The sequence below is a fragment of the Acartia tonsa genome, chromosome 10 (genome assembly GCF_053477335.1).
Source record: "Acartia tonsa isolate MP-2025a chromosome 10, ASM5347733v1, whole genome shotgun sequence".
In the NCBI taxonomy this organism is placed as follows: domain Eukaryota; kingdom Metazoa; phylum Arthropoda; class Copepoda; order Calanoida; family Acartiidae; genus Acartia; species Acartia tonsa.
In genome coordinates this window covers 10,078,999-10,094,369 of record NC_137269.1, presented here as the reverse complement: position 1 = coordinate 10,094,369, position 15,371 = coordinate 10,078,999, and the positions used below count along the sequence as shown (strand labels likewise).

The 15,371-nt window shown below is 34.2% G+C and overlaps 1 protein-coding gene across 1 annotated transcript in view; it reads right to left on the bottom strand.

The window, feature by feature from the left end:
• LOC145329363 (pyrroline-5-carboxylate reductase-like) overlaps window positions 1-13,659 on the bottom strand; it is a 400,948-nt gene extending 387,289 nt beyond the window's left edge. The window contains exon 1 of the mRNA XM_080173443.1: window positions 13,651-13,659. The gene's annotated coding sequence lies outside the window, so the exon portion shown is untranslated. The remainder of the gene's footprint in view (window positions 1-13,650) is intronic.
• Window positions 13,660-15,371: the final 1,712 nt, after the last annotated feature.

The window sequence follows — 15,371 nt, the reverse complement described above, 5'->3', positions numbered from 1 at the left end:
ATGAGTGTGTAGGTGTATGAGTGTGTAGGTGTATGTGTGTGTAGGTGTATGAGTGTGTAGGTGTATGAGTGTGTAGGTGTATGAGTGTGTAGGTGTATGAGTGTGTAGGTGTATGAGTGTGTAGGTGTATGAGTGTGTAGGTGTATGAGTGTGTAGGTGTAAAAGTGTGTATATCCAGTAAGGTCTCTTAAACAGCCGGAACGATCCATCCACAATGTATAGATGAGTTTAGTATTTTTTCAGAGAAGGTTTTAGGCTACTTGCACAAGTATTGTTACCTGGGGCCGGGGACTAGGATCCTATACCAACCCAGGACATAGAAATTTACAAATGTTTGTTATTTTTTTATTATTTTTAAACTATGATTTTTTAGCTATTTAAAGTAATATCTTTTTTTCTTATTTTGAAACAGCTATCCAATCTTGAATGTAGGTTACTTTTTATGAATAATGAATATATTTTTTTCTTGGATATTACACCAGATTTTCATGTTCTCTAAAAAAGTAAAAGACGCAGCAGGCTAAAATAACGATTTCCCCCTCCAATCGCATTTCCCCCTCCCGTCCCGTCATACTGGCTGAATGAACTTACCAACAATTGAGTTCCATGCTGGCAAGCTAAATTGACGACAATTTTTCCCCTGTCATAATATCTATCCACTTATTCTATATCCAATCTTTTTATGAATGGTTATAAATTATGTATACTTAGGGTTAAAGCATTCATTAAAAGTACTCATCAAATAAAAGATACGAAAAAATTAAAGAGAAAATAGTTATTTATCGCATCGTATTATAGACAGCTTCCGCGGATGGTAAAATGAAATGTTTTTTTAAAACCACCACAGGACCAGTGAGTATATTCCCTGAAGAGAAGAACCGAGATCTTAAGCTTCAGACAGACAGTTAGACAGACATACATCGTTCTACTATTATAGATAGGACAACTTATCAAACGATTTGAAAATTCAACAATGATAAAAAAATTAACATATTTTATCATAAGATATCAATAAATATATGAACCATTTTTCTAAGAAATAAGATCAATAGACCTCTTACAATCCTCTTAAAAATCATATAAAACAAGGATGACAACATCCATAAAAGCGCAGCTCAGAAACGTTGGGACAAACGAACATTAACACTTGTAGAATGTCAGAACTAAATGAGAAGAATACATAAATATAGTATACTGTTTAAGGATATACTTATATTTTTATGACTTAATTATTTAGAAGCTTCGCTCAAAATATTGTACCTTGTTGTCCTAGAAATCAATGTTCCGAAAATCAGATGAATAGGATGATTATATCATACATAGAGTTTTTTTTAAGTTTTAAAGTTAAAAAATCAGGATGTTTGAAATGGAAGTACGAGCTTTCTGGTTACGATTATAGAGATGCTACGCTGTCTAAAATTTACTTTTACATAAATCACCCAAAGATGGAAATCGATCTGAAATTCTAACATGTCTAAACAAATGAAGGGTGCTAACCGTTATACACGGACGTAAAACCCTTATTACAGAAAAGCTTCTCTTTCATAAAGAAAGATAAAAGAACAAATGTTTCTTACGAAAAAGAATTGTATATTCTATTTTGAAACTTTTTATTTTTGATCTATTTGAAATGGTTATTAATCGCATCGTATTGTAGACATCTTTCCGCGGAGGGTAAAAAGAAAAATCATAAGATTAATTCATCATTTACAGAAAGTTGTTACGCATGATTTTCAACATGGCTCAAGCGAATATTAATCGGTTTCGAAGCCATGCCATAAATTTTCTCTTCAAATCTTGGCTAAAAATATTTTATGTTTGCAATTGAATCATGATTTAAATAACTCAACAGGCATATAGCCTTATAATACCAATTGATATACCATATACGCAGGGGCGTCCAAGCTTTTTTTTTGGGGGGGGGTAAAAAATTTTAGGGGGGGGGTAATTCGTGTTTGGGGGGGGTAAAATGGCGCGCGAAGCGCGCCGAAATTTTTTTTTACCCCCCCCAAAATTTTTACCCCGGGAGTAAAATTTGATTGGGGGGGGTAATTACCCCCCCTAAAGTCTGTTGGGGGGGGTAAATACTCCCCCCAAATCTATTGGGGGGGGTAATTACCCCCCCCAAACTAATTTACCCCGGGGGTAAAATTTTTGGGGGGGGTAATTTAATTATGTAAAAAAAGCACCTACCTAATCTATTAAGTTAATAAGTACTATCCTATAACATAAAGTAGTAAGTAAGGTTTATTTGACTATAGCTTCAGATTTCATTACTTTTAATACTGAGTTCTCCTTTTTAGGAAGCTTCACATAGATCCCATGATGGTTCCACACTATTATAGGTCAATCCTTTGAGTGGTTTTAAGCTATTTTCTCCTCCCTTTTTACCCTTTAGAAAACACGAGTTCTTAGATGCTAAGGGCGCCACTACTATTCAATATATAGTAGTATCTCATTCCTTAGAACATAAAAATACAATAATTAACTCACTAACCAATGAACCAATATGATTATACTTTAAAGTGAAGCGTCTTATAGGTCCTGGTAAGTTTTATAACTAGTTTTGAGACACCCTGACATCCTCCCAAAAGAAATCGCCTATAGAAATTCTTTTTCATTATTTAATGAAATATTTAATTTAGTTAGGTATCTATTTTATGGAATCTTCAGTGCTTTACAATTACATCATAGATCCCCGGGATGGTTTTAGCCCTTATAAAGGCCCAAGCAAATAAAACATGATCAAACTATTAAATTTTTTGTTATCATGGTCTTCAAGATCTGATTTAATTGAAACATTAGGATATACTTTTCATTAACTATTAGGAGATTAAACGAGGAACATAAAATATATTACACCTCAAGGCTCGAGTCACACTATGACTTTTTTTAGGGGGGGGGGGGGGGGCGGGGATTACTCCCTCCCCCCCCCCCAAAAAAAAATTTTCAGTAAAATTTTTTTTTTAAGAACATTCAATTTGGGGGGGGGGGGGGTAAATACCCCCCCAAAAAAATTTTTTTAAAGCACATTTATTTTGGGGGGGGTAATTACCCCCCCCAAAATGGTTCGGGGGGGTAAATACCCCCCCCAAAATCGTCCCCCCCCCTTGGACGCCTATGCATATACGTAGATATTATGACAGGGAAATGTTTTTGCAAACATGGACATTCACTTATTGGTCAATTCGTGCATCTAGTTCATTAGTAGTCAGCTGCTCGGATTCTTATGCGACCCAATAATCCTCAGCCACCCTTAGCCGCTGCACACGGCTGGAGGCACGGCTTCCGATCAACATCCACAGAATTAGAACCGATTCTGGACCATATTGAAAAATCATGTGTCGTGTCGAGGCCTTAAACAACTAGAACTAATCATATATTTTTATATTACTTTCCGCGGAAAGCTGTCTATAAAACGGTGCGATAAATAACAATATAAAAGAAATTACTGTAATTTTACCTTGCCTTTTCTAGTTTCCTTACATGTTACATTAGTGTATAATGTTCTTTTTTTTGTTGACATTGTAATTAAACAATTTTTTGCCCTCTGGTAATTTAACATTTACCTTTGTAAAGCCATAGAAAAATATTAAGAAGAAAATAAGTTTAAACACCTAGACTGATATAATCTTTTTACTAAACGGCTAAACGGACAAATTAGTTTTTAAATAAGAAGTCTATAGATAGATGGCTCAACACGTAGCCCACCCGCTCGTCGCGGGGAGGTGATAGGTTCGAATCTCGGCTTAACACCGTGTCATAACCAAAAACGTTAAATATGGTTCCTACTGCTGCTATGCCAGGTGCACGACATAAATAGTTTGATTAGGGGGGAATGCAATGGCCCAAAACAGGCGCAACTTAGTTAGGACTTCTAAGACAAAGGTCGAAGAATCAAAGGGTTGGTTGTCTATAGTGCGAAGGACGCTTTACACCGCGATTAAGACGCGTATTATGTTTCAAGATGCGTGGAGAGGTTTAGAATCCGAAGCCCCACCAAGCCCATGAATGGTCGTCATTAACCGCTCACCCCCCCCTCCCGACACCATGGAAACTGTCCCAATTTTGTATCACTTTTGCGGAACATGTTCCAGTTACGTCATATTTTCACGAAAAAGGGAAGGGGGAAAGAAAAAAAAGGGAAGGGGGGAAGAAAAAAGAGATGGGAGAAAAGGGAGTTTTCCCCATCTCTTTTGAAGAGATTTTCTTCCCCCCTTCTCTTTTTCGGGAAAGAAAAATATGACGTAACTGGAACATGTTCCGCAAAAGTTATACAAAATTGGGACAGTTTCCATGGTGTCCCCCCCCCCCATGCCATAATGATTTAACCTTTATTTTACTAGGATGACAGTTGAACTGCTATACATATTTGTGCAAGAATTACTTTGTTACTAAAAATATATTTTTTCCATGATAAATAATTAGGTAAGGTATATTGTATGTACTGCTTAATGGTGCAACCTATCTATAAATAGGCAAAAAATACAATTTTGTTCCAGAAGAATTATATATTTGTGAGGACAATAGCTGGGCAGGATTAATGGATGGACGGGTATTTGCTTAATGTGTATGAAAACAATGCAGTATAATTACAAATATCAGAGATATACGGATAGTTAATGTATATGAAAACAATGCAGTATAATTATAAATATCAGAGATATACGGATAGTTAATGTATATGAAAACAATGCAGTATAATTACAAATATCAGAGATATACGGATAGTTAATGTGTATGAAAACAATGCTGTATAATTACAAATATCAGAGATATACGGATAGTTAATGTGTATGAAAACAATGCAGTATAATTACAAATATCAGAGATATACGGATAGTTAATGTGTATGAAAACAATGCAGTATAATTACAAATATCAGAGATATACGGATAGTTAATGTGTATGAAAACAATGCAGTATAATTACAAATATCAGAGATATACGGATAGTAAATGTGTATGAAAACAATGCTGTATAATTACAAATATCAGAGATATACGGATAGTTAATGTGTATGAAAACAATGCTGTATAATTACAAATATCAGAGATATACGGATGGTTAATGAGTATGAAAACAATGCAGTATAATTACAAATATCAGAGATATGCGGATATTTAATGTGTATGAAAACAATGCAGTATAATTACAAATATCAGAGATATACGGGTAGTTAATTTTTATGAAAACAATGCAGTATAATTACAAATATCAGAGATATACGGATAGTTAATGTGTATGAAAACAATGCAGTATAATTACAAATATCAGAGATATACGGATAGTTAATGTGTATGAAAACAATGCAGTATAATTACAAATATCAGAGATATACGGATAGTTAATGTGTATGAAAACAATAAAGTATAATTACAAATATCAGAGATATATGGATAGTTAATATGTATGAAAACAATGCAGTATAATTATAAATATCAGATAGGTGAATGGATGTACAATATACGTGGATATTATGAAAGGAGAAAAATTATTGTCAGTTTAGGGTAGCTCTTTATAGTATCTATAAAATAGAGGATAATTTTTTTGAAAATGTATCCCAATTACGTCATTTTAAAATATTGGACTTTCTAGTATGACATTATTCGGGATACTTCTGCCAAAAGTTTTTTTTAATTTATCCCCTTTTTATAGGCACTATATAGAGCTTCCAATTTAGGTTGCTATTCCCCACCATTTACTTTTTAGTTCTTATATCCACTAGGAGGGGATTGTATATTATAAAGAGGGGGGATGGGGAAGATTGTTATTTTAGCCCATAACAAGTTTCACTTTTTTAGAGTACATGATAATCTGGTATACGATACAAATAATCATAAATCCATTGATAGGTGCATTCACACAAACTAGGTCAAGTAAGTACAAAATGTTAATTATGAGCTACTCTATAATTCACATTGTCCGTTAGTCCGTCCATAACTTTATAGAGGAAATGTAGTATTATTATCATATAGAGGAAGGAATATTTTGTTGCTCAAGAGAAGAAAAGATGGAGCGATAGCTCATCCTTTATTTTGGGAGTTAATTTGCTATTTAAAATAGACTACTGATCCTTATTTATCTCTTGAACATATACTCTATACCTAACTTTGTCCACTTGAGGATCCATAATTAATTGTTATGCCTGCTACTTATCCCTTTACAGTCGGGCCCCTTGCCGCACCTTAATCGGTCGGGGGGGGGGCCCCCCCTAATTATCTCAGTTCCTATTAGAGCTAGAGGGCTAAATTTTTGTGCAAGTCCCCTGTTTGATAATGAATTTCCGACCTTTTATAAGTCTAAGTCAATTTTCGCTTCCTTCACCCTTTTATTTAACAACCTTTGTTTTTAGGTCTTTTTTTATTTAAAAATTTCAAACGGCTGTAATTTTCTTATTTTTGAAGCTAGAAGAAAAATTTTTTCCCAGAAAATGTTTATTTTTATGTAAATTTTACATTAGAAATATCAAAATATAAATTTCAGCGGCCGCAGCTGTACTTGACAGCTGCCAGCCGCTGCAGTCGGCGGTCAGCGGGAAAACGACGGTGGATCTTCATGAAATTTTAATACGTTATGTAGACATGTGAGAAAAGCTTAAGTTTAAAATTTGAAGTCTCTAAGTCAAAAATTGCGGCCACAGGAGCCTTTTAAAGATTTCTGGAGACCTGGAGGATCAGGACCTGCAGGATCATACCTGGAACCTGAAAAAGACTTGAACACCTGTATTTCATATAAGGATGAACTACTAGAGGACTTTTTAGTATTTTGGTATAATAAAATGCTTTGTTTTAGTCAAAAAAATATTTTTGCTCTTTACCTGGATGACCCTGCCAGGTTTGCTGGCATCCTGTGCCCGCCAGGATGGAGATATTAAAAAAATTCCAACTCTCAGTTATGTGTCATACCCATACTTAAAAAGTCAAGCAGTTTGGGCTCTTTATCTTTCACACACAGAAAATGAGATAGAAAAAACCGGATGGGGGGGCGTTCAACGCCCCCCCCCCCCCCGACCGTTAAGGGTTAAAGGGGTTGTAATTGTTGTTTAATTTCAGATCCCAGTCTTTTGTTAAGTGGAGAAGTCGGGAAATAGCCTAAAGCCAAACTAATGAATTCAAAACGCTTTCAATAAAAGCAGAAACATACATAACTATTTCATATAAAAAAGTTTATTGGATTTTAAACATAAATAACAGAGCATATTTTTCCATTTTTTTATTTATATACAATGGTCGTGTTATGCCATAAGTACACCATAGGATTAGGTTATTAACTATGATGTAACAAATATACATACATGTAATTAATTATATATAAATAGAAATTATCATAAAATTATGAATGGCTAGAGATAAAGATATTATGTTTTGCTAAAATAAACAAATAATAGTTAAGTATAATACAGTAAAAGCAGAGAAAATTTTCAGATAATTTTTAGCTACTTATGAGTAAGCATAGATCATGGAAAATCTTAAATGTTTTTTTTACAGTATGGCTTCGAATCCGACGGATTAAAACCAGTTCTGAACGGAAACGGTTTAGCATTATATCCATGGAAAGATGTCTGTAATACGATGTGATTGCACCTTCATAAATTAAACAAGGATAACAACATCCATAAAAGCGCAGCTCTTAAAATTGAATGGTAGAACAAAAGAACATGAACTCTTTTTGGTGTTAAACAAAATTATTGTATATTGACTTATTGCAAAATTGCAAAATTGAGTAAATATATCTGATTCTGTTTAAGGACATACTTATATTTTTAGGACTTGATAATTGAGATGCTTCCCTTAAAATATTGCACGTTGTGGATGAATTGTTGTCGACTGTCTTAAATGGCCGTACGGTGTTTCTGGTAATAATTATAGATTTTCAAAGATTTCTAAATCGCAAATAACTGTTAACATGCAAAGTTTGAAATTGATATGAAAATTCTAACATGCCTAAATTAATTATAAGAGCAATACGTTACATATTTACAGATCATGATTGTAGAAAATCATTCCAGTTGAGTCTAAAGTGTGTGTGTAAAAAGTAAAATATTTTGTCCCCAGCAAATCCATTGTGCATAGGTTGGGAAAATATAATAGATAATGGGAATACAACAATGAACATCCGTTTAAATGCCTAAACCGGTCGATGACAAATTAATTCCACGCTGTATCACGGGATGGGGGCGTGATTGAAATATGTAGTATACTCCTTTGATTAAACTCAATTTACGGGTTTTTATATAATTGCAACGTAGTTATAAGACTTTTGGTAGCAATAAATTGAGACGTTGGGTATCCCTCTAACTGAACCGATTTTTGATTAGTCAACGGTCTAAATTTGTCTCGGCCAGGATATGATTAAAAGCCTAAATCGGCCAAGGAATAGCCGAGTACAATATTTTTAAACTTAAAAAATTAAAAATAAAGAGCTAAATGATTTATTGTGTCTTTCTCTTTTTATCGACAGACGCACTTGGATATATTATTTTCATAATTAATTATATGTATTTCCCATGTTAACGTCACCTTATGTGTAAATTTGGTGAGCCACAGTATTGAGTAGCGTTGTTAAGTTAGGATGGAAGAATTTTGTAATGAAAGCAAAAGTGGGGTAGAGGATAAGGGATGGGGTAAAACAGGTTATCATAATGTTTTATTTTCTTGACTTTAAGTTAAACTCTATCCCTAAACCTTCCCACAAATCACTTGGGGGGGAGGGGTGATATTAGTTACTTATCGCATCGTATTATAGACAGCTTTCCGCGGATATTAAATTGAAAATTGATAAAGATTTGTTAGCCCATAGGAGCCGAAGGCTTGGGCTAAAAAAACAAGTATTAACTTTATGATTTTGATTTTAATATTCGTGGAAAATTGCCTGTAATACAATGCTATACATGATTTATCAGTAAGCTGATAACCGGTTCTAATCCACTGGATAATATTCGGTTTGGAAGCCATACTGAAAAAGTTGTTAAACTGTGGGGTGCTGGAACAAGGGGAAGTGGGCCTAAATGGTATCAAGGTTTGAATTATGGCAATGCGGACATTTTTTTTTCAAGGGAATGAGTTGTTATGTCGTTTAACATTTTGTTTCTACATTTCATGTTGCAATATACATTACACCATTACATAAAAGTAATCGGATATATATCTGTGTGTGTGTGTGTGTCTGCAACAAAAGATCGTGCTAACCGCTGATCTGATAGAGTTCTCCTTAACTAGGAATCTTTATATCAAAAATTAGATGTATTGGATGATTATATAATGCAAAAGAATTGTCAAAAGGTTAAGAGTCAGCATATTATCAATGGGCGTACGACCTTTCTGTTGACGATTAATGAGCTGCTACGCTTTCTAAATTGTACCTAACTGTTACAAATTTATTATGAAAAGTTTGGAATCAATAAGACAATACTAATATTCCAAAATTAATTATTATGACATTCCGTTCTATATGGACGGACGGACTGAACTTTTAGGCTTTTAAATATAAATTATTTAAATAAGCACTTTTATCATAGATCTAAATCTAAAAAAAAAAATATTTTTTACGTGTGTGCAATGAAAAATAATATTTGTCTAAAAAGTTTTGCACAAACTGCCAGGCGTACACATGAGAGGGAACACCCATAGACGTCCAAGGGGGGGGGGGGGGTAATGGGGCGATTACCCCCCCCAAAATTTTTTTTTCATTTACCCCCCCCCCTTTCCCATTTAAAATTTACCCCTACCCTGGGGGTGCCGTAGGCACCCCCAACCATATAGGAGGGGGTATTTACCCCCCCCCCAAAAAAAAATTGGACGCCCCTGGGAACACCCTCAAAATATTTTCACGTAAGTTTACTACCACCTCCCCCCTTCCAATACACTGTAAAAAAAAATGGCGTTTACTTGCGATAACGCACACTCTATCAGACAAGGTAAGAGTGAACCCCTCCCCCCATTATTCCTGTTAAGACAAAAAAAAACAATCAATTGGAGAAAGCACTTATTCCATATCATTTTCAGGTGAGTTTCACCCCCCCCCCCCGCTCCGTAAAAAAAAGTTTAGCAAAAGGGAGAGACCACCACTCCCTCCCCTCAGTAGTAAAAATATCTGTTTAGAAGAGAAATTTTAGGGGGATTAGATATATTTTGAAGCTTCCAAACCCCCCCCCCCCCCTCCAGCTTCAATCGTGTGTACGCCCTTGCACTGAGCCCCTCTTTAGTAGGAAAATATTTTAAATTGAGCAACTTTATAAATATTTCATTGGTAAGATGACAACTTGATTATCAAACTTTTTCTTTTATCCTCATTCGGTTCAAATCACTGCCAAATATAGAAAGGATAGGAAAACTTTATTTAGAATTTAGGGCACTTGAAAACTTTTTTACGGGTGTAGGTATTTTTTTGTAATTTTTCTTAGAAGGATATAGATACCCTCATCCAAAATAGTCATAAACCTTCCCTAGACCTATGATAAGCCTCACAGCTGTTAGCAAGATCCTGCAGTGCACACAGACAGACAAACAAACATTCTGTTACTTTTATATAAGAATAACTTACTTTTTTTCGTACAAGTTCTAACAAGTCATTAACTTTAGGTAACTTAAAAGAGCAGAAGGGAAATATGTTATTTTAACAAATAATAGATAATTATTTTGCAAAGTAAAAAAAACATTATAATTTTTCTACAGAAAGTTTTTAATGCTGAAATGGAAATACATATAAATTTAAAATAATAACAAGGATAACAAAATCCATAAAAGTAAAGCTGTATATTAATGCTTAAATACGGTACCATTTGAAGAAACATTTATAGTAAAAAGTTTTAAAAATCAACATGGTTTGCTTTTCTTTATATGTAGTACCTTGTTGTAAAAAGAAGAATCAAGTATAAGACGATTCTATCATTACTACATTTATATTTATAGATCAGAACTATCATTTTCATCTTAAAGACCTTTATTGTTTGTAGAAAAACTTTGAGTCTATAAATTCTGGACCGAAACTATTCTCCTTTACAGTGAAGCTTTTAAGGGAAGGTTTTAATCATTTTGAGGAAGGTTACCTGCAACCACGCAAGAAAAATCGCCCATAAAAAATTCCATCCCAAAAATAACTTGTAAAACTAAAATAAAAGTCGAAGTTCAACATACCTTACCCCCCCCCCCCCCCCCTTCAAGTTCCCATAGAGACCTCTAGGGCTCTAGGGACAAAAACAGTTAAATCCCTAAGTAACGCAGCAACTATAAGCTATTTATATTTCAGTTTAAGGAATACGTAGTGGGACAAAGTGTCTCAAAAATCAGCCATTTGACGTCATAAAAATGAGGGAGATGAGAGGAGAAGTGGGAAAGAAACCCACTAAAAAGGAGATGGATAATCCCTCATTTTTATGACGTCACAATACTGATTTTTTGAGACACTTTGTCCCACTACAAGGAAAACGTCACTGTTATTGTATAGAGCTTTTGTTACACTAGCGGCTTCGCCCCTAGCCTCTAGGGGCTTTGCCCCAAGAGATGATAAAAAAAAGTTAAGGTGAAATTCGTAAAAAAAAAAAATAAGAAGGACCAAGGAAATCTCCTGCAAAAAAAGGACCAAGGATATCTCCTACAAAAAAAATGGGGGGTGATTTTTTTTGTTTTTTTGGGGGGGGGTTGGGGATGTCCCACCCCCCAAGAAAATAGCCTAAAACCACAGAGGACCAGTAGGTATATTCCCTGAAGAGTAGAATCCGATCGGTTCAGTGGTTACCGAGATCTTAAGCTTCAGACGAACGGACAGACGGACGGACGGACAGACAGACATCAAGCTACTTTGTATTATAGATTACAAGGGAGGAGCCATTGGACTGTAAATTATACTGGTAATCAAAGTTTAATAGATCATCTTGTTACTTTTATATACTCTGAGGTGGATTCTTAAAAACTTTTTGGCTCACTAAAATCAATGAGGCTCGCTAAAAAAAAATATGAAAACTCCTCCAAGATCGCATAAAAAATCTACAAAAATTAAACAAATTCTAATGTTAATAACCCTTTTATGATTTTATTTTTTTTTATAGATTTTTTATGAGATTTTGGAGGATTTTTCACAAATATTTTTAGCGAGCTTCACTGATTTTAGTGAGCCAGTGAGCTAAAAAGTTTTTTTAAGAATCCATCTCAGATTAAGACGTTGAGCTATATCTACAGACATACCCAAAATACAGAGAAGCTTGGCTCAATAAAGTTTTTCTTTACGCAAGTGTAAGTAAAAGAGTAATGAATAAATGATTCAAACTTTTTCTAGGTGTCAACAAAGCCAGCTAACTTTAATTCTCTGGAGAATAGGCAGGAATGGAGGGATTAGACCATGGAGCGATAAAAAATATATATGATAAATATCTAGAGGGTCAATCTGGCCCCAAAATCCGGCAAACCTAAAAAGGGATTTTTTTCGAAAGCTAGCTATAATTTACCCAAGCAAAGCTTAACAATGCGATTATTTACAGCTTATATGATATATCTGAAATGATAAAATAACTTTCATTTCGTACCAAAATATGAACACATTCTAACCAATTATATGGCAGGATTTTTCCTCCGCTGTTTTCCTATTGGCTGATAAAAGAGAGTATGTATCTAGATCTTTTATACCGACAAAGCCCAAATTGTGTTATCATTGTGCAAAAAAGATCCATGTGACGTAATAAAAATGAGGGATTAATCATATCTTTTTATGGGGTTTTCTTTTCCACTTCTCCTCTCATCCCCCTCATTTTATTACGTCACATGGATCATTTTTGACCCAATTTTAACACAATTTGGGCTTTGTCTTTTATACCTACTAAATACCTAATTAAATTATTAGATTAAGTTATTAGCCCAATAGCCCACAAAACTGATTCATTGAAATTGCATAAATAAAAACAGTTGCTCTTGTTTCAGTTAGGGATCGTAAGGGATAAGACAATGGCCGATAAATTGATGTATATCCTCATTGTTGATGCACAAAATGAACTCTTCTGTAGATTACAATTATTGGTTGAAACGTTTGGACACTTATACCTGGGTTTCGATACCAAATATCATGAACAATTAAATGAATAAATTCTAGATCCATTGCATTATCCCTATGTCCATGAGAAATAGCGACTATATTCCATTACAGGTATGTGAAGTACAGATGGTAAAGATGGTTCTCCCACCAAATTTTTTTTTATAAACATGGACGATAGTAAAGTAAACGAATAGAGGGGCATGTGTGGGCGGGGACCCTATCCTGATTTGGTATTGGGTCTTTGTATTAGATAATAGCGTCGGAAATATACACAAATTCGAGTCCCTACAAAAATAGGAAGCAATTTGCTAGCAGACGAAAAGGGTCTCTACTATTGGGGCAGGTCTGGATTATATATCTACACTTATACATATATTAGGACGATAACATTTGTTCATAACATGATTTTAGATGTCTTTTTGAAATTCTGAACTTTTGGCCAAGATATTTCATAAATTTCATAAAGACTTTAACATACATACTACGTTCTTTGGCACATCATCAAATTTCGGTAGAGAGCGATTGGATCTCATCTTTTGCTGAAACAAATTTTAAATTCGGTAATCATCAGCCAAGAAATACCAAAAGGATAGTTCCACGAAGTGCATTTAACGAGTTGGGGTACTTGTAGAAGTGAACCTTTGATTGTTTTTGTAGAATATGTGATATACATAGGTTAGCTATGACGACATATAAAATAAAAATAAATCTTACCACCCAGTTTTTGAGTTACGTCCAACAATGGTAGGTAAAGTTCATATGCATTTCGTGCAACTACCCCTATAAATGTTACACACAAACAAAGTTTTTGGATATCCCTATTTTAAAGCTTCCTATAGGCCATAAAACTATTTTTACACCATTTTGGTTGATTCAGTTTTAAATTTGACACTCCTGCAGAAATGTACTGCATTACATAAACCTCTGGTGGCCTACTTTGCAAAATTCAGGGTTCTCAAGGGATAAGATAATGGACGATGAATTAATGTTTACCCCCTCTCCCTTTCTCGATTACGTTAAATATAATTACCCATTTTTAAAAGCGATGCGAGGAAAGCACCAAAAAATATAATAAAATATGAAATGTATACAAAACAATACCTATCCTTTTAAGACAAACTCCAAATTGTGTTAAAATTGTGTCAATAAGATCCATGTGACGTAATAAAAATGAGGGATTATCCTTCTCTTTTTTATGGGTTTTCTTTTCCACTTCTCCTCTTATCTCCCTCATTTAATTACGTCACATGGATCATTTTTGACACAATTTTAACACAATTTGGGCTTTGTTAAATTTTAAGATTTAACTACTTGACTGATTGAGTTCTCTATCACAGGGAAGTTTCACATAGATTCCGGGCTGGTTTTAGGCTATATGATTGTAGATTTCAGTTTTGGTATGGTTTTGAGCTATTTTTAATACGTCCCTTCCCTAGATGCTAGGGGCGCATTCGCCGCAAGTATTACCAAAAATAAATACAGTTTACATATAATTTAGTTTGAAGCATAATTCTGAACAAAATTCAATATGGAAATATCAATATTATCGTTTTTCTTTTCAGTATTTACAAATTTCAAGTGTTGAGCAATATTGAAAACGGATCTCAATAACACAACTAGCTATACACTGCAAAGCCATTTATATGATAAAATTTAATAGTATTTATCACATCGTATTATCGTATCGGACTGACTAATGGACGGACGGTCAGACATAGTAAATTATAGAATAGCTTCGCTACTAAATATATATCGGTTCAGCGACTATTAAGATCCTGCGGTACAGACAGACAACCATCTTATTATAATGTATAAGTTACAGAAAGACAGACAGCATATTACTTTTATATAATGATTAAGAAATCATATCACCATGTAATTTATTGTTTTTGAGAGGCAAAATAGTTAAATACAAAAACATTATTGTACCATGTAAATATTTATAACAAAAAAAAGAGCTGGGTTAAAATAAATAAAAAGAACTTAATGTGTCCCCGGGAATGTAAACGGTAATAACACACAATTAGAGGCGCTCTTTATGAGAAATCTGGGGTAAATGAATAAAAAAAATTCCCGTTAACCTTATATAGAAGTAACAGGATGTGTATCTGTCTGTGTGTGTGTGTGTACCGAAGGATATCACTAACCGCAGGTACTACTGCCCTCTCAAGAGAAATGGCCCTTGAAAAAAATGACCCCAAAAAAGATATTTTTTCTTTCTTTTTTAAACTAAAATTTGAAATGGGGGTTTAACGCCCCCCTCTCCCCTTGCTTTAATTACCCCTTGACTGAAAAATTAATACTGTCAGCCGCGCGACTAACTAAAACATCCAATAAGCCTCACC